The sequence below is a fragment of the Carassius gibelio genome, chromosome B22 (assembly GCF_023724105.1).
Source record: "Carassius gibelio isolate Cgi1373 ecotype wild population from Czech Republic chromosome B22, carGib1.2-hapl.c, whole genome shotgun sequence".
In the NCBI taxonomy this organism is placed as follows: domain Eukaryota; kingdom Metazoa; phylum Chordata; class Actinopteri; order Cypriniformes; family Cyprinidae; genus Carassius; species Carassius gibelio.
The window spans coordinates 39653256-39676689 of record NC_068417.1 but is presented as its reverse complement, the minus strand read 5'-3'; the positions used below and the strand labels follow the sequence as shown (position 1 = coordinate 39676689).

The 23434-nt window shown below is 37.0% G+C and overlaps 1 non-coding gene and 1 pseudogene across 1 annotated transcript; both read right to left on the bottom strand.

Annotated features, from left to right (window-relative positions):
* Positions 1–9677: 9677 nt before the first annotated feature.
* Positions 9678–9795, bottom strand: LOC128007167 (uncharacterized; annotated as a pseudogene).
* Positions 9796–15856: 6061 nt separating this feature from the next.
* LOC128004840 (5S ribosomal RNA) lies at positions 15857–15975 on the bottom strand. The gene has a single exon (XR_008177515.1). It is a non-coding gene; the product is annotated as a 5S ribosomal RNA (ribosomal RNA).
* Between the last annotated feature and the right edge of the window lie 7459 nt (positions 15976–23434).

Sequence of the window (23434 nt, the reverse complement as noted above, 5' to 3'; positions counted from 1 at the left end):
TGTAAGTTTTGCAATGACTGTGTCAAACGCTTGCTGACACTCTTTGGACCATCGTTCTCCAAATTGTTCCTTTGGATCGTAGTACTGCTTGGTCTCAATCTTTTTTCTCCGATCCTTTTGCAGTGGAGGATATCCAACCGTAAGATCATTAAGAGGTTTCACGATCTTTGAATAATCCTGTACGAACCTCCTGTAGTAACCTGAAAATCCTAGGAAAGATCTTAACTCCTTTAGATTTTTGGGTCTTGGCCAGGTTTTAAGGGCTTCTACTTTTGAAGGGTCGGTTTCCACTCCATTTTGGGATACAATGTGGCCCAAGTATCTCACAGACGTTTGACAGAACTTACACTTTTCCGGTGAAAGCTTTAATCCAAACTCTCTGAGTCTTTTAAGCAATTGTATCAATCTTGTCTCATGTTCCTCCAAAGTTTTTGAGAAAACTATGAGGTCATCAATGAACACAAGAACTCCTTTCCGGTTTAGGTCTCCCATACATCGCTCCATTAGTCGTTGAAATGTACTAGGTGCATTGGTGATCCCCTGCGGCATCCGGTTAAATTCCCAGAAACCTAGTGGGCAGACAAAAGCAGTTTTCTGCTTATCAGACTCTTCCATCTCAATTTGGTAATAGCCTGACTTCAAGTCTAGGACTGAGAACCATTGTGATCCGGTCAAGACTGAAAAAGCTTCTTCCAAGTTGGGAAGGGCGTAGGCATCCTTTATGGTCTGGGAGTTTAATTTCCGGAAGTCAATGCACAAGCGCACAGAGTTATTCTTCTTCCGAACAACGACTTTTGGAGATGAAAATGGAGATTCTGACTCCCTGATGACACCTGCTTCCAGAAGCTCCTGTAGATGTTTCCTAACTGCGTCCACGTCTTGGGGATGAATAGGACGAGCTCGATGTTTGAATGGTGTTTCATCACTAAGTTTTATCCTGTGTTTCACTTTATGAGTGTGACCATAGTCCAAATCATTCAATGCGAAGACATCAGGCATGGAGTTCAATAAGGAGGTTATCCTTTCCTTCCACTCAGGTGATAGAGGGGAATTTCCAAAATCAATAGGGATCTTGGACTGATCTAGCCCCATTTTCTCATTTTCAGCACCATTCTTGGAAAACTCTTTACTTATTACTCTCTGTACAGCATGAGCTTCAGCGAGGACAGTCCTCAGAGAGATCATCAGGTCAGTTTGGGTTTCATTTTTTATCACCACTGGTAACTGCACTATACGTTGTCTTACAGGTAAACTGTGCAGACTGCTTGCCACTAGAAGACCACCAGGTAAGGAAGATGAAATAGGTGACTCCACTGACACCCACTTCTCAAACAGAGGACCTTTTACTTGCACAAGTCCATTTAGGACTACTGTACATCCTGCTGGCACAACTTCTGGTTGGTTCCCTTTCAACTTCACACATCCCAATTTTCCAGTTGAAGCTTGTTGGTTCCTCTTCTCCAGTACATTTATGACACCTTGATAGCCATAGAAGAGAGACTTACAAGAAAAGGTTTCTCCTTGAATACAATTGGCATACAACACATCAAGTGAATTTGTTCCAATTAGAACTTGTGGTAAATTAGTCACATCTGGAACTATCAATGCAAGGGTGGGGACTTCAGCTTCCATACCAAGGAAATCCTTAGGGAACTTTAGGTTGACCTCCACATAACCAAGATAAGGTACAGCCTGGCCATTGGCTCCTTCAACTTCTAGCAGATGCTCCAACGATTTCATGGGATGTCTGGATAAATATCGTTCATAATAGGACATAGGAATGGTGGTTACCTGTGATCCAGTATCTAGAAGACAGCTGACTTCTTTTCCTTCAATTTGAATCCTGGCAGTACACCTGGTTCCTACCAATCCTGCAGGTATTTCATGACATGGAGCGCCATTAACATTCTGGTTGTACAGACGGCCATGCTTTCTTGGGCATTGTTCTCTTTTGCCAGTCCCTGTCCGCCCCATGACAGAGACTGATCTCAGTTTAAAGATTGAGAGTTAGAGGGATTTTTCAAGTCCCAGGCAGCTTGTCTGTCCCTCAGCTCACGGCGCTTTTCTTCAACTCTACTAGGGTTTGAATCATTCTCACAATTCACTGCAAGATGGCCATCTTCTCCACATCGAAAGCAGTAGCCTGGACGGGGTCTGTTGGTTGAATTCCAGGTGGGTCGTGAGCTTTCTTGCATCTCTGGTTCCATCATCCGAGGTCTGTGACTTACATTGACATTCCTATAAGCTGGAGATTTCTCTGAATACATCTCTTGTACTCTTGGAACAAAGTGAGCTTGGAGATCAGCTACTTGCTGCTTCAATTCATAAAGTTCATTGTCATGTTGTGTCTTTTCTGTTCTAACAGGTTCAGTCTTCATCATAGAAATCTGAGCTTGAAGCTTTGCTACTTCTTTCTTAAGTGAATCTACTTCAGACTTATCAGCATTGCTTTTTGACTTCTGTTTTTGACTTGAGTGATGTTGCACTTCATCCTTAGGCTCATCAGATACATCACTGCTGTAAACAGACTGTTGGTGAGTGGTCGTCCGAAACTTGCCTGGAACAGGAGCATGTTTGTTTAAGCCGAGATGTTTCCTCATTCTCTCCTCTTTTAGAGACTGCTTGTCTTCTGCAGTACGAATGAGTACTACAAGCTCAGCAAAAGAAGGGGGTGACATTTTCCTTCCATCCAGGTTCAGGTCGGCAATCAAGCTATTGTCCCAGCAACCTCGGCAGAATTGCTTAAGAAGATAACGACTACGTTCAGCCTCTGTGACACCACCACGCCTGATTGTGGCACTTAACATCACGTGCAGACGATGCAGGTAAGTTGAGGGTTTTTCTCCCTGGTTTTGCAGAGCACTTATGAACTTAACTAGCAGCTCATCTCCATCTTCCACTGAGCCATACACAGATTCCAAAAGCTCTAAGCACTGTGTTGGTGAAGAATCTGGACCAACATGCCTGACAACATCTGAGGCTGGGGGCAGCAGGCTGTCAAGAATTCTTCTAGTTTTGTGCAAGTCAGAAAGAGACACATCATTAAGTAGAAAGTCAATGCTGGCTCGCCAAGTATCAAAGTCTGGTTCAGTGCTCGGTCTTGGCATTTTTTCCTGAGAAAGCTTTAAGACGGAAAGCATGAGGAGGAGTCATAGCATCACTTGTTTTCACTACATGCTCCATCACTATTCGCTGAATACCTGGAGGATTCATAGCACTTGTAGGCAGGTTCAATGACATTGTCTCAGCAACACTAATATCAGGGCTTCTCAGCTGGTAGGGTGACTTTACCGGTGTGCTCTCCTTGGCAGGGTTTTTGGGTTCAGAGATCACTTCTGCAGGAGTGTCAGGTCTAGAGGGTTTGTCTGCTGGAAACTTCAAAACAGAGATCTTTTGCAGCTCAATTTGAAGAACATCCTGCAGAGACTTCCCACTGGCTTGAGCGATGGCTTGCAGACTCTCCAAGTACCCTTCAGTGGCACTGCTACTAACTGCAGGGACGTACACGCTCCCAAGACTACGGAAATGGAAGAGGACATTTGCAACCTGAGTACTTAGGATTTCCATAGGGAGTAAGGGCTCCAAATTACTCATAGCAGATTCACAGACAAACTCCACAATTGCACAGTGGTGGAACTCAGATTTTGGGTTGTCAATAAGCAAGTTGCGCTTGATTGATCCATATTTCTGAAGACAGGCTTCTAGTTCATGGTCTGGGTCAGAGAGAGTGATGCCACTGACAATAACTGAATTCTTGACATCAATGTTCTCACGTTTCACAATTTCCATTTCTACTTGTAGGACTGATTTTCTTTGAAGTGGGGGGGGGGGCTTACTTTAGCTCTTTATTGTCTGTTGCAGTTATCAAGTTGATTAATAACTATTACACTATGCTGTAACTTTGCTCCTGGCTGGCTCAAGTTTTTTATGTAACGGGGTCCTACTATTGTGTACAACTCTATGAACTCTATATTAATAAATTCTAAATCACTGGGAATGCTTTTGGACCACAATCAGAAGTTAAGGATCGTCTCACTGGAGCAAAGGTAAGTGATATGTATAATAGTGTAATCTAGAAATAGTCTATAAATCAAATTTCACAGCATAAAGTAAAATAAAGAAAAGCAACAACCAATAGTGAAAAATAATGTATTGTTCTGATTGGTTATTCGTTGACTTCAGTCATTCTCTTTTAAATTGGCAATGAAATGACAGAATCAAAATACCAAAATAACAATGAATAAATTGAATAATAAAAACTCAGAATAACAAAAGGAATAAGAAAATGAAAAAATCAAAATCCCCAAATCAAGGTTCAGATTCAGAATACAGGAATTTATAATAATTTCCACACATTCAATTTCAAAATCAGTTTCTCAGTTTTTCCATTCAAACTAAGTCTTAATGTTCCGTTGAGTTTCAGTTAAAGATCAGTGTTTATCTCAAATTCAAAAATGTAAAGCAATGTTCATCAAAAGTGGAAAAATTTAATCCAGGAGAGAAAAAAAATAGATCCACTGAAGATCCAGGCAAAAATAAAATCTTGGAGACAAAAAAAAAACTCAAAGCTAAAAAAATTGTTTGATCCTACCAGTTCAGCAGATTTCACTCTCTTTTCTCTGTTTCAGGTACGAGTTGGTGGAATGGCTCGCCAGTCCAAACCAGAATATGAATATTCGGCAAGGACAGATTCAGGAACACAAGTCTTCAGCAAGGGGGGGGGGGGGGGGGGAAACCTGGCCTTGTAACAACAAAGCCAAATTAAACATTAATATAATTGTCAAAATAAATGATTTTAACTTAAATCAAACTCAGTCTCAATCATTTACACATACATCAGAACATACACGCTAATCACCATGTGCTCAATTTAACACTATGGCCTATACACAGTGTTAGCAAAGCTAGCACTGCATGGTGCATACTTCACGATAAAACACATTTAAAGCATTTTTGGAAACTTTTACAATCACTTTTTATCCTTTGGATTCTTTTTTTTCCACATTGCAATTCACAGTAGTCACAATCAGAATAACTAAATACACTTTGTATGATGAAATTTGTACTCACCAAGGAAAGGTATAAATCAGAAAACAAAAAAAAGTGTTTCTCCCCAGAAAAGATGTTGATTGAAACTCTTGCGTCAGTCTCATCACAATCTCGTTATTTACCATTCGCAACTGCGTCTGCTCTCGTTCAAGTTTGCTATCGTTCTGATTGCTTGTGCGCTATCTTTTGCAGGGGGGGCAGGACTAACCTTTCACCTCACTAATCAACTTTAGCGATTTCCTTTTTCTAAATTTATAATATAATATAAATTAACTTCAATCTGCATTTTCATATAAATACTAAAGATATATTAATAAAAAATAAAATCATTTATTAATTACTAGTGATCTGGTTAGTGACCTGGGTTACATTATACTCTCCCATCAATGACATTAACTCCTTTTTTCCCCCATCCGATTTAAAAACCATTCCGTTAGCCATATCCATTTTACTAAAAACAGTGTTAAAATCCCCCGCAATTATTACCCTCTTCCATTTTTCCATTAACTCAACTATTATATTAAAATATTTTTTCTTTTCTATTTCTTCATTTGGAGCATGTACGTTTACTAAAATAAAATCATCTTCATCCATCTTAATTTCTACAGCCATGCATTTTCCTTGTGTGTCATTATACATTTGCTTTGACCTGATATCTCTATCTTTTCTTATTAACATCGCAACTCCTCCTCCTATTTTTCCCTCCGCATTATTAAAAAATAATTCCCCTTCCCATCTTTTTTTAAAATCCTCCATTACACTCTCTTTCCCATTCGTTTCTTGCAATAAAATCACATCTTCATCCCTGCACAGTTCCTTGACTTTTTCAAATTCCACACCATTCATTAACCCTCTTGCATTAAAAGTAACAATTTTCAACACAATTAAAAAAGATAAAAGTACAAACTTTAGCATCATAATTTTGTTATCCTATTTCCTCCCCCTCTTTTGCACTTCTTCCACAGTCTTGTTTCTCCTCATTACTTTGCTTACACATTTTATTTTTAGCTTTCTCCAAATTGGGTATTACCTTAACTTTTCTTCTTCTTTTATTGGATGTTCCTGCAGTGCTGTCTCCGCCCAGGTTTTCACTGTCTTTGTCTTTTCTTTCCGTCTCACCTATCCATTCAGTCTCTTCTGGTTCCTCTGTTTCTGCTTGTCCAACCGCATTAAACTCCATCTGTACCTCCATTTCCACAATGTCCTGTGTTAAACCAGTCTTTTCAATCTCATTGTCATTGTCCTTGCTTACATTGTCCTCTCTTTGCCTTGCTCCGGTGTCTTCCCTTTGCTCCTCTTCATTGTCTGTCTCATGCATCTGCCCACTCCCCCTCTCTTCTTCATTGTGCTGGTCTCCATACCAGCACTCGCATTTGTCCAGTACACAATTGCATTCTGGACACCTCACCACCTTACAGTCCCTCGCGAAGTGGCCTGTTTCCGAGCATTTATAACATTTAAAGTCTGGGAAGTCTTTCATCAAATGATCAGGGCTCATACACAACCTGCAGGTTTTCACCTGCTTGCTATGTATCACTCTATAGTATTGAGGACCATCCTCCATTTCAATTAGAGTACTGTAGGGCAAGGAGGCCACTTCTTTTGGGAACTGTACCTTAAGGAACCTTGTTCCATCTTCTATGTTGGTGCCGGTATAAAATCTTCTTCTTATCTGAGAGACCGGAGTAACCCCCCATCCCTCCAGCTTCTGTAGAATCTCTGCATCATTCAGGTAAGCGGGCAAATGCATGAACGAGACAACAAATTCTCTGTTATTCAATTTTTTAATTTCACATAGTTTTCCTTTAATCATCAATCCTTCGTTCAGATTTTCAATATCTTCTTCCTTTTCAAACGTAATTTCGTACTCCTTCATCATTTTGGGTCTTACAGACAATATTTTTGTCACATCCAACTTATCTTTCAGCGCTTGTATTATGTCTTCAGCTTTGCCTTCATGCACTTCAGTCAAATCCACTACTACTGTAGCTTCTTTGGTGTAGGTTCTTTTATATCTCCTTTCAGGCCCATCCTTTTCTCGTTGAGTTTTTTCCAGTCCGTTTGCCATTTGCCGCCGTGTTCCTCGTGCCAAGTCCGTGTCTGTTGCCGTAGTTCCGTCCATTTTTCAAAAATAAGGAAAACAAAAAACAAACAAAAAAAAGGAAAAATGAAATGATCCCTCCCAAACAGCTATGCTGTTGGGAGGACAAGTAATAAAAATAACCCAAAAATTTAAACAAAAAACAATTATTAACCCCTTACTAGTAACCCCCCTTTTTTGGCATGGAGACCGAAATTACATACCCAAAATAAAAAGGTTTCTGCTCATGATTCTTTCTGACTAGATACATAATCAACCTTTGTTCACAAAGCTGACACTTTAAAGTTTACTGTTCAGGAATCAGAATCACTCAGACTGTTATGATAATAGAGATATATAAGCTCAAACATAAAAACAAAAATAAAAATATTAAAAACATATGTTTTAAATGTATTTAAAAAAATGTTGATGTAGGAAATGAGTTTGAAAACACAGTGTAGCTAAGGCCACAAGTCTTCCAAGACTTCATAAAAAATTTCATAATCGAATCTGTAAAACTGTGAATTTTATGAAATATTTTCTAAGGCCATGTCATGTGTGTTTTTAGAGAAGGCTAATCAGATTGATTTATGGCCCTTGTCATCTCTGTAAGATCTCACATGTAAACTTTCCTGTGCTCTTTGTGTATGTTTCACTGTTGAAAACTGCCCGAATCATGATTGTATTGTTCTCACCAAACGGTTCTTTCACACCTCCGCCAAGTATGACACATTATCCGCATTATTCTTTTATCATTATTCTTTTGTTTTTATTCCACCTTTATTAGCCTTGATTGTGGTTTTTCAGGCTTTACAAAGCAACAAAGCAGCGATCTCACTTCAGTCTCTCTTTGCATTTAGCCCTTATTTATCAAAAGTCTTACTATAAAAATACAACAAAACATTTTCTTACGACCTTACGTGAATTATTGAGACAAAAATGCATTATGAAGAAGAAAAGCACCTGCTATTAGTAGCATTGGTGCTAACGTTAGCATCAAGCTACATCTGACAATTTATGAAATTATTAGTACACTTTTACTCAAAACTCACTTTAAACCCCGATCGAGTGTTTATAATAACTTCCTTTAGCGATCAGGGGTGGAATTTGGTCGTTTACTGTTGTAAAAATATGTTATTTGTAGCCTTTTTCATCGCTGCACAAGTTAGCATTTCCGATGTACATTTTCGATTTTTTTTATAAAAACGCCCCAGATCTCAAGAAATTCTCATACCAAGCTTTACTATCGTAATCGCGGGTTTATTATTCGGATATTTTGTGTGTACAGAGGTGTTTCAGTGTTGTTTTGGCCAGATAACTACCAGGAAGTGTGCAGGAAGCATGTGACACGATGGGGCGGTGTCCAGATATGAAACTCTAAGATTGATGTTTGAAAGACCCAATCAGAGTCTGAGTCACACACCGCACGAGCTGTGACTACTGCGCACACACACAGATCGCTGGGAGAGGCTGTTTATCATCTGATCGCATAAATCCGTGGAAAATGAATAGAAATGACGATTCTGTCTGAAGAAATATGAAGTAAACATCAGTAAATATATCCATATATCTCCGCAGATATGCATCTTTGGTCTGTAAATCCTTATTGACGCTGTTCAGTGAGTCTATGTGAACACAAATAAAACGCTCTTGACGTGACTGAATATGAGTGAGTTGTGAATTTCTATTCAAAATGTGGCATAATACAGATTTATTATTTTGCACTCCTGACATAAATCACTAAATATCTGTCACTGCAACAATGTTTTATCAAAATATTGGTCAAATATCGAAGCTTGAGTCTTTAAACTTTCCATTGATGCACAGTTTGTCCAGATGAAGTAAGACAGTGATGTTTAATGTGCTGTGAAAGTGAAACAATAATAAACTGGGGCCGTCAGCGATGTTTGCACGCAAAGGGGTTAAGACTCAAATAACCAAAAAACAAACACACACCAAACAATTTTGGGTGAACCTTCTTCACCCTTCTATAGCCACCTCACTTCCTGTTTCACACTAGCTCTCTAGCGCCCTCAGGTTGGTATGGCCGTAAGCGAAGACTGCTGCAAAGAGAGGGCTATTTAAAGAGCAGCCAATCTAATCGCCAGTACATTATATAAGTAGGAAAGAAACCCAAAATCTTAAAGCACCTGGTATTCCTAGGCAGTCTCTCATCAAAGTACTAACCAGACCTAAACCTGCTAAGATTCAGAGATCGGGCATTGACTCTATTATTTGGCAAAATTATTATATACTAAGTGAAAAATTTCCAAAAAGCTTACAGCACCTGGTATTCCCAGGCGGTCTCCCATCCAAGTACTAACCAGACCTAAACCTGCTAAGATTCAGAGATCGGGCATTGACTCTTTTTTTTATGCTAGATTATTATATAATTTGTGAAATTTTCCAAAAAAATTAAAGCACCTGGTATTCCCAGGCAGTCTCCCATCCATGTACTAACCAGGCCCAAACCTGCTAATATTCAGAGATCGGCATTGACTCTATATTTTGGCAAAATTATTATATAATAAGTGAAAAATGTCCAAAAAGCTTACAGCACCTGGAATTCCCAGGCGGTCTCCCATCCAAGTGATAACCAGGCCAAACCTGCTTAGCTTACGAGATCAGACGAGATCGGGCATAGCCAGGTTGGTATGGCCGTAAGCGAAGACTGCTGCAAAGAGAGGACTATTTAAAGACCAGCCAATCTAATCGCCAGTACATTATATGAGTAGCAAAGAAAACCCAAAAGCTTAAAGCACCTGGTATTCCTAGGCAGTCTCTCATCAAAGTACTAACCAGACCTTAACCTGCTAAGATTAAGAGATCGGGCATTGACTCTATTTTTTGGCAAAATTATTATATACTAAGTGAAAAATTTCCAAAAAGCTTACAGCACCTGGTATTCCCAGGCGGTCTCCCATCCAAGTACTAACCAGGCCCAAACCTGCTTAGCTTCCGAGATCAGACGAGATCGGGCATAGCCTTTTTTTATTTTTTTTATTTTTTTATTAAGAAATTTCAATCAATAAAATACAATAGATTAAACACATTCAATAGAAAATACAGAACATCGTCTTTACACATCTCTACATTACACTTATTTCCTTTACATCGATAAATTAAAAAACTCTTCCACTTTCTGGCAACTTCCACATTAAATCATTTAAAACACAACAAACTTTTGGGGTAAAAACATCATAAAAAGAGTCTAAATTCTTTACACCTTTAAAGTAAACATACAGTCTTTCAATATATAATTCTGTTTTTCTTTTAAACACACTCCAAACATCCAACACAATTTTTTCCTTTTTAGCCACAGTTCTTCTGTCCCATATTGCACTTTTCATTAGCATTACACACAGATTAATGAAACTTTTGTTTTTACACTTTTTTTCCCAACCAAACATCACAACTCTGTTCCATTCCATTACATTTTCATCCCACTCCTCCGCCAAATCTTTAATTAAACATTTACATTTCCTTAAAAAATCCTCTAGCTCTCTACAATGTAAAACATATGTAAAATCCCCTCTTCCTGTTCCTGGCACACTTTACACAGAGCATTTTCTTCCATTCCTATTTTATTTAAAATAACATCAGTAAAAACCACTTTATGCCTTATAAAATACTCCAAACATTCCAATTTTGTTTCCACACATTTCCCCGTCATGTTTCTCCATATACACTCTTTTTTTAAAAATCCTTGAATTTCGGCACCCAGTATCCATTTACAATCGGCTCTCATCTCTAAAAGCACAATAAATCATTTTCACAGTACATTCCTTAAAATCATACAGTTTTTCCCCTAATTTCACATTAATACATTTCTCTTTTGGTTCTCCTTCCATACTTTCTATTCTTTTAATCCACTCTTTAGGTATTGCATTTTTAATGATTTCATATTTATTTTTTATTTCTTGTTCACTGTAATCTTCTTTTGCCTCTTCCATTGCATCCACAATATATTGTGTCGGTAAAAATCCTTCTTTAAATTCATATAAAACATCTCTCACTCTTGTTATCCCCACATCCATCCATTTCTTTAAAAACAATTCTTTGTCTTGCTTTAAAATGTTTTTGTTTAAAAACAGAGGTTGATTTAAAATGTTTTCTCTCCCATGTGGATCATACTCTACTTTGTCTAAAAATTTTCCCCAGGCACTAAACATTTCTCTATAAAACTCTGGTAAGCACTCTGTCATCCAATTCTTAGTTTTCATCCATAAAATCCCATCCCCCATGTTAAAATCCCCACATTTGTTTAAAAAAATATTCCATTGTCTTTTTCCATGCTGTTTTGTGACCATCATCTAGATCTTTTTTTACTATTTTAACTCTTAAGCTATTTTTTCTCTGTTCAACATCAATTAATCCCATTCCTCCTTTCCCTACTTCTCCTATTAATGTACTATATGCAATTCTTGACGGTTTACTATTCCATAAAAAATCTAAAAAACATTTTTTCAACCTTTTCTCCACCCACATTGGCATAGCAGTCACATATAAAACATACCACTACTTTGACACCATTAACACATTTAAAATTAAAACCTTCCCTTTTAAACTTAAAGTCCTCAATTTCCAAAAAATTAACCTTCTTTCAATTCCTCCTACTATTTCTTCCCACATTTTTTCTTTAACATTCCTTTCGTCTTTTCCCATTAGAACACCTAAGATCCTTATTTCTTTTGTTTCTTTAAAATGAAAATAATCAGTTAAAACATTTACTCCTCCAAATCTCACATGTTGTTTTTTCTTCATTTAACTTGCCTCCTGATCCCCTACAAAACATCTGTACTACTTCCAATACTTTATTAACACTCTCTATATCCTTAACTATTATTGTTGTATCGTCTGCATATTTAAATATTTTTTCATTTCCCCCACTTCCTTCAATGTTTATCCCTCTTATGTCTTCATCTATTTTAACAACTAATCCCAATGGTTCTGCAACTAAAGAATATAAAAGCGCTGATAAAGGACATCCTTGTCTTATTGACCTAGTAATTTTAAAACATTCTGTTAAAAACCGTTACACTGTATTCTTGTTATTGCTCCCCTGTATAAAATTGTAATCCACTTGACAAAATTATCCCCAAACCCGTACCTTCTTAAAATTCCAAATAAATAATCATGCTCCACTCTATCAAAGGCCTTTTCAAAATCCAAACTAATAACATATCCTTTTTTGTTTTTTTCTTTCATATATCTTATTCTATCTATTATACTTAAAGTTGTATCCGCTATATCTTTCCCTTTTACTCCATACACTTGGTTTGTTTTAATTATGGTTGGCATTACCTCTTTCAATCTATTGGCTAAAACTTTTGTTAAAATTTTCAAATCTGTATTCAGCATTGTAATTGGTCTATAATTTTTTAGGTCTACTTTATCTCCTTTTCTTTTATATATCAACTTTATTAATCCCATCCCCATTCTCTGATTCATTTCCTCTTTTTTAAAAATGTCTTCATATACTTCTTTTAAAATACTGGTTAAAAAATCTTTAAAAACTATATAAAATTCACTCCCCAAACCATCTATACCTGGACTTTTATTTTTGTTCAATTCACTTATTGCTCTTTTTATCTCTTCTTCCCTTATCTCTTCATCACACTCTTTTTTGTCAACTTCTCCTACTGTTGTTTTTATTTGATTTAGTAACTCCAATTTCTCTTCTTCTTTCAACCCCTCAGTACTAAACAGATTTTCATAATAAGCTTTTACTTCTTTTAATATTTCCTCATTTGATTCCACCACTACACCATTTTTCCCTCTTATTTCTTTAATCATTCCAGCTTTCCCTCTTATTTTTTCTAGATCAAAGAAAAACTTTGTACATTTTTCACCCTCCACAGTATATTTAGCTTTACTCCTTATTCTTGCACCTTCATATTTTTCCTCTTCCATGTCTTTCAATAATCCCTCCAATTCTTTTATTTTTTGTATATCTTTCCCATTCTCATTTAATTCATTTTCCAATTTTTCTCTTATTTCTCTGTCCTTCTTCCTCTTACACATCTGTATTAATTTGCAATACTTTATCGTGATTTTTTTTTTACTATATATTTAACATTTTTCCACCATATCCTTTTATCTTCACTGTACATTTCATTCTCCTTTTCTTTTTCAATAATTTCTTTAATACTTAACACATACTCCTCATTCTTCAAAACCTCTACTTTTAAAACCCATACACCCGGCCCTCTTTTCACTGAACTCCAGTCTACTTGTATAAAAAGTGGTTTATGGTCACTTAAGCTTGATTCCACATATTTAATATTACCGATAAAACCTTCAATGTTCCTTGTACATAAAATAAAATCAATCCTTGTTTTACACATAAAATTCCCTACTAATTGCCTCCTTGAATATTCTTTCTTTTTTTCATTTCTTTCTCTCCATACATCAATCATATTATTTTCTTCCATTAATAATTTCAGTTCCTTTCTTCCTTTATCATTTTTAAAAGCCATTCCCTCACCAATTTCTAATTTACTGAAAACAGTATTAAAATCATCCATCATAATAACTTCTTTATGCTTTTTTAAAAAGTCTCTTAAGACATTAAAATATTCCTTCATTTCACTCTCTACAGTCGGTGCATGAATATTAACTACAATAATTTTTTTCTCCTCATACTCCATTTCAACCGCAATACATTTCCCATCTATGTCATTATATATTGTTTTACATGATACCCCACAGTTTTCTTTTATTAAAATCGCAACTCCTCTTCCCAGCCTCCCATCACCATTGTTATAAAAAATCTCTCCACTCCACCTTTTCCTTATTTCAGTCATGTACTCTTCCCTCCAGTTAGTTTCTTGTAATAAAATCACATCCTCTCCTTTACACATTTCTTTCACTTTTTCAAATTTTCCTACGTTCGAAAGCCCTCTAGCATTAAAAGTAACAATTTTTAAAAGCATAAAACATATAAAAACATGCATAAAACCCATAAACTCAGTCCATCTCCTCCACACCCTTTAGCAGCTCATACTTATTTGCACACTCAATCCCATCTTCTTTAAGCATTCTTTTTCTTGCAGTATCAAGATTAGGTATTACCTTTACAGATCTTCTTCTTTTTGATGATTTCCCCTGCGTCTCCTCATTTTCTTTTCCTTGTTCACACTCTTTTGTAGCATCATTAATTTCTATCGCGTCCATCTCCTTTTGCACACTGTCCGTCACATCCATCGGTGTACATAAAATTCGCTCCTGTTGTGCATCACTCAGTACTTTATTCCTTTCATCAACCAGTTCCACATTATCCAAAGCATTTTGCAAGCTGTCTGTCAAATCCATCTGTGTCCAAATTCCCCCATCCTGTTGTGTTTGTATGATTGGTTCGGTACACTCTTTCTGTTGTTCTATATCCTTATTTAATTCCAGTCCTTCACCACGTACCCTTTCTCCAACGTCTCGCTGCTCGTTGTCTCTTTCATGCACCTGCCCGCCCACCTGCTGCTGCTCCTCCTCCTCACCCTGCATCCAACACTCACACTTATTTAAAACCAAATTGCACTCCGGGCACGTCACAGCATTGCAGTTTCTCGCGAAGTGGCCTCTTTCCTCGCATTTATGGCACTTAAACTACGGGCAGTCCTTCACCACATGATCTGGGCTCATGCACAGCCGACAAGTCTTCACCTGATGGCTGTGCATCACCCGAAAGTATTGTGGACCCTCTGCCGTTTCTATTTTTGTGCTGTACGGTAGGGAGGCCACCTCCTTCGGAAACCGCGCCTTTACATATCTTGTCCCATCCTCGATGCTGGTGCCCGGATAAACACGCCGCTTTATTTTTGAAATTGGGGAAACCCCCCAAACCTCCAGTTTATTTAAAATCTCTTCATCAGCAAGGTAGACGGGCAGATGCATGAAAGAGACAACATAATCTCTGTTTTGCAGTTTCTTTATCTCACAGTTCACTCCTTTAATTAACAATCCCTCAGTCAGTTCATCACAAGTTTCTTCTTTTTCCATTGTCAGTTCATATTCCTTTCCTTGTCTTGGCCTCAGTGCTAAGATTTTACCATATCCACATTTGTCCGTCACCGCTTTAATAATATCCACAGCTCTCACCTCACTTACATTCTCCACATTCACAATCACAGTTGCCTCCTTTAAGTATTTCCTTTCACCAATTGTATATCTTGCATCTTGATTTTTCCCGCGTCCTGCTCGTTGTCGATACTCCAGTCCAGTGTCGTTTGCCATGCGTATCTCTCCAGCCAGTCCAGTGTCGTTTGCCAATAATCCATCCATTGTACAAAAACACAAAAAAATTAAAATTAACCACCCTCCAGCCAGCAAGATGCTGCTGTTAGGTGGTTTAAAACTGAAAAACCACACAAAAAATAAACTAAAAGTCCAAAAACAACTCACAAAACAAACACTAACATAAAAATCAAAATGGAGGAGAGCCTTCCTCTCCCAACTGCAGCCAACACTTCCTGTAGCTCTCTAGCGCCCTCAGGTTGGTATGGCCGTAAGCGAAGACTGCTGCAAAGAGAGGGCTATTTAAAGACCAGCCAATCTAATCGCCAGTACATTATATAAGTAGGAAAGAAAACCCAAAAGCTTAAAGCACCTGTTATTCCTAGGCAGTCTCTCATCAAAGTACTAACCAGACCAAAACCTGCTAAGATTCAGAGATCGGGCATTGACTCTATTATTTGGCAAAATTATTATATACTAAGTGAAAAATGCCCAAAAAGCTTACAGCACCTGGTATTCCCAGGCAATCTCCCATCCAAGTACTAACCAGGCCCAAACCTGCTTAGCTTCCGAGATCAGACGAGATCAGGCATAGCCAGGTTGGTATTGCCGTAAGCGAAGACTGCTGCAAAGAGAGGGCTATTTAAAGACCAGCCAATCTAATCGCCAGTACATTATATAAGTAGGAAAGAAAACCCAAAAGCTTAAAGCACCTGGTATTCCTAGGCAGTCTCTCATCAAAGTACTAACCAGACCTAAACCTGCTAAGATTCAGAGATCGGGCATTGACTCTTTTTTTTTTTTAATGAAAGATTATTATATAATTCGTGAAATTTTCCAAAAAGATTAAAGCACCTGGTATTCCCAGGCAGTCTCCCATCCATGTACTAACCAGGCCCAAACCTGCTAAGATTCAGAGATCAGGGCATTGACTCTATTTTTTGGCAAAATTATTATATACTAAGTGAAAAATGTCCAAAAAGCTTACAGCACCTGGTATTCCCAGGCGGTCTCCCATCCAAGTACTAACCAGGCCCAAACCTGCTTAGCTTCCGAGATCAGACGAGATCGGGCATTTTTTTTTATTAAAGGGGGGTGAAATGCTCGTTTTCACTCAATATCCTTTTAATCTTGAGTACCTATAGAGTAGTACTGCATCCTTCCTAACTCCAAAAAGTCTTTAGTTTTATTATATTCATAAGAGAAAGATAGTCTGTACCGATTTTTCCCGGAAAAACACGAGCGCCTAGAGGCGTGACGTGTGGGCGGAGCTAAAGAATCACAACGCGTGTTGAGCGCGTCTGGAAGCTGTGACACAGATCCAGAGGCTGAAATTTAACAAGAGCAGCATCAGCAAAGGCTTCTCTATGTGGTATGTACTGAAACTGTATATATTTGCTTAGCGGTTTTGGAAAATGACTAAGTTCCACTTTGTCGTCTTTTTTTTTTAAGCTGTACATGTGGAAAGTGCAGTTTGATAACAACATCACATGTTGTTTACTTGATGTGCTTACGGGCTGATAGCTAAGTAAACAACACAGAGATATTTGAAGCAGTTTTACTCGTGCAGTTTGATGACAACATCGCATGTTGTTTACTTGATGTGCTTACACGCCGATAGCTAAGTTAATAACACAGAGATATTTGAAGCAGTTTTACTCACCGCCTGTGGTTCCAACACACGATCGTGACCCTTTTTCGTTGGGATTGCATTATCCTTAGGAAATAAACGATGTGCAAATCCAGCGTCAACCTGGGCCTTGTTTGTAAAACAAGCATCTTCGAAATGCAGGGGAACAAACACAAACACTTGCACAACTCCGTTGATGCTCTGTAAAAATAAACTCCATCCACTGGTCCCTTAATGCTGTTTCTCTTTTGGTAATCTGTGCAGGGTTGTCTTGCCCTGGCAACCAAAAACACACTCCTTTTGTGACATTTCGCGACGCTCTCGCTGTGATGAGTGATTGTCTGTGCACAGCCTCTCTCTGCTCTGCTATACGGGAGCGCGCGCTCTTCCGGCAGACGCGCCCTTAGCACCCATATAAGGAAATTCCGCTCCATCTAACGTCGCACAGAGCCATACTCGAAAAAAAACTTTCCGAAACTTGTGACAAACCGGAAGGTGTATTTTTGGAACAGAAATACTCCTTCAAACGTACAACTTAATTTTTGAAACTTTGTCCATGTTTAGCATGGGAATCCAACTCTTTAACAGTGTAAAAAAAAATAGCATTTCACCCCGCCTTTAAGTAATTTCAATCAATAAAATACAATAGATTTAACACATTCAAATAGAAAATACAGAACATCGTCTTTACACATCTCTACATTACACATCTTTCCTTTACATCGATAATTTAAAAAACTCTTCCACTTTCTGGCAACTTCCACATTAAATCATTTATAACACAACAAACTTTTGGGGTAAAAACACCATAAAAAGACTCTAAATTCTTTACACCTTTAAAGTACACATACAGTTTTTCAATATATAATTATGTTTGTCTTTTAAACACACTTCAAACATCCAACACAATTTTTTCCTTTTTAGCCACAGTTCTTCTGTCCCATATTGCACTTTTCATTAGCATTACACACAGATTAATGAAACTTTTGTTTTTACACTTTTTTTCCCAACCAAACATCACAACTCTGTTCCATTCCATTACATTTTCATCCCACTCCTCCGCCACATCTTTAATTAAACATTTACATTTCCTTAAAAAATCCTCTAGCTCTCTACAATGTAAAAACATATGTAAAATCCCCTCTTCCTGTTCCTGGCACACTTTACACAGAGCATTTTCTTCCATTCCTATTTTATTTAAAATAACATCAGTAAAAACCACTTTATGCCTTATAAAATACTCCAAACATTCCAATTTTATTTCCACACATTTCCCCGTCATGTTTCTCCATATACACTCTTTTTTTAAATCTTTGAATTTCTGCACCCAGTATCCATTTACAATCGGCTCTCATCTCTAAAAGCACAATAAATCATTTTCACAGTACATTCCTTAAAATCATACAGTTTTTCCCCTAATTTCACATTAATACATTTCTCTTTTGGTTCTCCTTCCATACTTTCTATTCTTTTAATCCACTCTTTAGGTATTGCATTTTTAATGAATTCATATTTATTTTTTATTTCTTGTTCACTGTAATCTTCTTTTGCCTCTTCCATTGCATCCACAATATATTGTGTCGGTAAAAATCCTTCTTTAAATTCATATAAAACATCTCTCACTTGTTATCCCCACATCTATCCATTTCTTTAAAAACAATTCTTTGTCTTGCTTTAAAATGTTTTTGTTTAAAAACAGAGGTTGATTTAAAATGTTTTCTCTCCCATGTGGATCATACTCTACTTTGTCTAAAAATTTTCCCCAGGCACTAAACATTTCCCTATAAAACTCTGGTAAGCACTCTGTCATCCAATTCTTAGTTTTCATCCATAAAATCCCATCCCCCATGTTAAAATCCCCACATTTGTTTAAAAAATATTCCATTGTCTTTTTCCATGCTGTTTTGTGACCATCATCTAGATATTGTTTTACTATTTTAACTCTTAAGCTATTTTTTTTCTGTTCAACATCAATTAATCCCATTCCTCCTTTCCCTACTTCTCCTATTAATGTACTATATGCAATTCTTGACGGTTTACTATTCCATAAAAAATCTAAAAAAACATTTTTTCAACCTTTTCTCCACCCACATTGGCATAGCAGTCACATATAAAACATACCACAACTTTGACACCATTAACACATTTAAAATTAAAACCTTCCCTTTTAAACTTAAAGTCCTCAATTTCCAAAAATGTAACCTTCTTTCAATTCCTCCTACTATTTCTTCCCACATTTTTTCTTTAACATTCCTTTCATCTTTTCCCATTAGAACACCTAAAATCCTTATTTCTTTTGTTTCTTTAAAATGAAAATAATCAGTTAAAACATTTACTCCTCCAAATCTCACATATGTTGTTTTTTCTTCATTTAACTTGCCTCCTGATCCCCTACAAAACATCTGTACTACTTCCAATACTTTATTAACACTCTCTAAATCCTTAACTATTATTGTTGTATCGTCTGCATATTGAAATATTTTTTCATTTCCCCCACTTCCTTCAATGTTTATCCCTCTTATGTCTTCATCTATTTTAACAACTAATCCCAATGGTTCTGCAACTAAAGAATATAAAAGCGCTGATAAAGAACATCCTTGTCTTATTGACCTAGTAATTTCAAAACATTCTGTTAAAAAACCGTTACACTGTATTCTTGTTATTGCTCCCCTGTATAAAATTGTAATCCACTAGACAAAATTATCCCCAAACCCGTACCTTCTTAAAATTCCAAATAAATAATCATGCTCCACTCTATCAAAGGCCTTTTCAAAATCCAAACTAATAACATATCCTTTTTTGTTTTTTTCTTTCATATATCTTATTCTATCTATTATACTTAAAGTTGTATCCGCTATATCTTTCCCTTTTACTCCATATACTTGGTTTGTTTTAATTATGGTTGGCATTACCTCTTTCAATCTATTGGCTAAAACTTTTGTTAAAATTTTCAAATCTGTATTCAGCATTGTAATTGGTCTATAATTTTTTAGGTCTACTTTATCTCCTTTTCTTTTATATATCAACTTTATTAATCCCATCCCCATTCTCTGATTCATTTCCTCTTTTTTAAAAATGTCTTCATATACTTCTTTTAAAATACTGGTTAAAAATCTTTAAAAACTATATAAAATTCACTCCCCAAACCATCTATACCTGGACTTTTATTTTTGTTCAATTCACTTATTGCTCTTTTAATCTCTTCTTCCCTTATCTCTTCATCACACTCTTTTTTGTCAACTTCTCCTACTGTTGTTTTTATTTGATTTAGTAACTCCAATTTCTCTTCTTCTTTCAACCCCTCAGTACTAAACAGATTTTCATAATAAGCTTTTACTTCTTTTAATATTTCCTCATTTGTTTCCACCACTACACCATTTTTCCCTCTTATTTCTTTAATCAATCCAGCTTTCCCTCTTATTTTTTCTAGATCAAAGAAAAACTTTGTACATTTTTCACCCTCCACAGTATATTTAGCTTTACTCCTTAGTCTTGCACCTTCATATTTTTCCTCTTCCATGTCTTTCAATAATCCCTCCAATTCTTTTATTTTTTTGTATATCTTTCCCATTCTCATTTAATTCATTTTCCAATTTTTCTCTTATTTCTCTCTCATTCTTCCTCTTACACATCTGTATTAATTTGCAATACTTTATCGTGATTTTTTTTTACTAAATATTTAACATTTTACCACCATATCCTTTTATCTTCACTGTACATTTCATTCTCCTTTTCTTTTTCAATAATTTCTTTAATACTTAACACATACTCCTCATTCTTCAAAACCTCTACATTTAAAACCCATACACCCGGCCCTCTTTTCACTGAACTCCAGTCTACTTGTATAAAAAGTGGTTTATGGTCACTATACTTTACGGTCCACATATTTAATGTTACCGATAAAACCTTCAATGTTCCTTGTACATAAAATAAAATCAATCCTTGTTTTACACATAAAATTCCCTACTAATTGCCTCCTTGAATATTCTTTCTTTTTTTCATTTCTTTCTCTCCATACATCAATCATATTATTTTCTTCCATTAATAATTTCAGTTCCTTTCTTCCTTTATCATTTTTAAAAACCATTCCCTCACCAATTTCTAATTTACTGAAAACAGTATTAAAATCACCCATCATAATAACTTCTTTATGCTTTTTTAAAAAGTCTCTTAATACATTTAAATATTCCTTCTTTTCACTCTCTACAGTCGGTGCATGAATATTAACTACAATATTTTTTTTTCTCCTCATACTCCATTTCAACCGCAATACATTTCCCAACTATGTCATTATATATTGTTTTACATGATACCCCACAGTTTTCTTTTATTAAAATCGCAACTCCTCTTCCCAGCCTCCCATCACCATTGTTATAAAAAATCTCTCCACTCCACCTTTTCCTTATTTCAGTCATGTACTCTTCCCTCCAGTTAGTTTCTTGTAATAAAATCACATCCTCTCCTTTACACATTTCTTTCACTTTTCCAAATTTTCCTACGTTCGAAAGCCCTCTAGCATTAAAAGTAACAATTTTTAAAAGCATAAACATATAAAAACATGCATAAAACCCATAAACTCAGTCCATCTCCTCCACACCCTTTAGCAGCTCATACTTATTTGCACACTCAATCCCATCTTCTTTAAGCATTCTTTTTCTTGCAGTATCAAGATTAGGTATTACCTTTACAGATCTTCTTCTTTTTGATGATTTCCCCTGCGTCTCCTCATTTTCTTTTCCTTGTTCACACTCTTTTGTAGCATCATTAATTTCTATCGCGTCCATCTCCTTTTGCACACTGTCCGTCACATCCATCGGTGTACATAAAATTCCCTCCTGTTGCGCATCACTCAGTACTTTATTCCTTTCATCAACCAGTTCCACATTATCCAAAGCATTTTGCAAGCTGTCTGTCAAATCCATCTGTGTCCAAATTCCCCCATCCTGTTGTGTTTGTATGATGGGTTCGGTACACTCTTTCTGTTGTTCTATATCCTTATTTAATTCCAGTCCTTCACCACGTACTCTTTCTCCAACGTTTCGCTGCTCATTGTCTCTTTCATGCACCTGCCCGCCCACCTGCTGCCGCTCCTCCTCTTCACCCTGCATCCAACACTCACACTTATTTAAAACCAAATTGCACTCCGGGCACGTCACAGCATTGCAGTTTCTCGCGAAGTGGCCTCTTTCCTCGCATTTATGGCACTTAAACTCCGGGCAGTCCTTCACCACATGATCTGGGCTCATGCACAGCCGACAAGTTTTCACCTGATGGCTGTGCATCACCCGAAAGTATTGTGGACCCTCTGCCGTTTAAATTTTTGTGCTGTATGGTAGGGAGGCCACCTCCTTCGGAAACCGCGCATTTACATATCTTGTCCCATCCTCGATGCTGGTGCCCGGATAAACACGCCGCTTTATTTTTGAAATTGGGGAAACCCCCCAAACCTCCAGTTTATTTAAAATCTCTTCATCAGCAAGGTAGACGGGCAGATGCATGAAAGAGACAACATAATCTCTGTTTTGCAGTTTCTTTATCTCACAGTTCACTCCTTTAATTAACAATCCCTCAGTCAGTTCATCACAAGTTTCTTCTTTTTCCATTGTCAGTTCATATTCCTTTCCTTGTCTTGGCCTCAGTGCTAAGATTTTACAATATCCACATTTGTCCGTCACCACTTTAATAATATCCACAGCTCTCACCTCACTTACATTCTCCACATTCACAATCACAGTTGCCTCCTTTAAGTATTTCCTTTCACCAATTGTATATCTTGCATCTTGATTTTTACCGCGTCCTGCTCGTTGTCGATACTCCAGTCCAGTGTTGTTTGCCATGCATATCTCTCCAGCCAGTCCAGTGTCGTTTGCCAATAATCCATCCATTGTACAAAAACACAAAAAAATAAAAATTAACCACCCTCCAGCCAGCAAGATGCTGCTGTTAGGTGGTTTAAAACTGAAAAACCACACAAAAAATAAACTAAAAGTCCAAAAACAACTCACAAAACAAACACTAACAGAAAAATCAAAATGGAGGAGAGCCTTCCTCTCCCAACTGCAGCCAACACTTCCTGTAGCTCTCTAGCGCCCTCAGGTTGGTATGGCCGTAAGCGAAGACTGCTGCAAAGAGCGGGCTATTTAAAGACCAGCCAATCTAATCGCCAGTACATTATATAAGTAGGAAAGAAAACCCAAAAGCTTAAAGCACCTGTTATTCCTAGGCAGTCTCTCATCAAAGTACTAACCAGACCTAAACCTGCTAAGATTCAGAGATCGGGCATTGACGCTTTTTTTTATTTTTTTTAATAAAAGATTATTATATAATTTGTGAAATTTTCCAAAAAGCTTAAAGCACCTGGTATTCCTAGGCAGTCTCCCATCCATGTACTAACCAGGCCCAAACCTGCTAATATTCAGAGATCGGGCATTGACTCTATTTTTTGG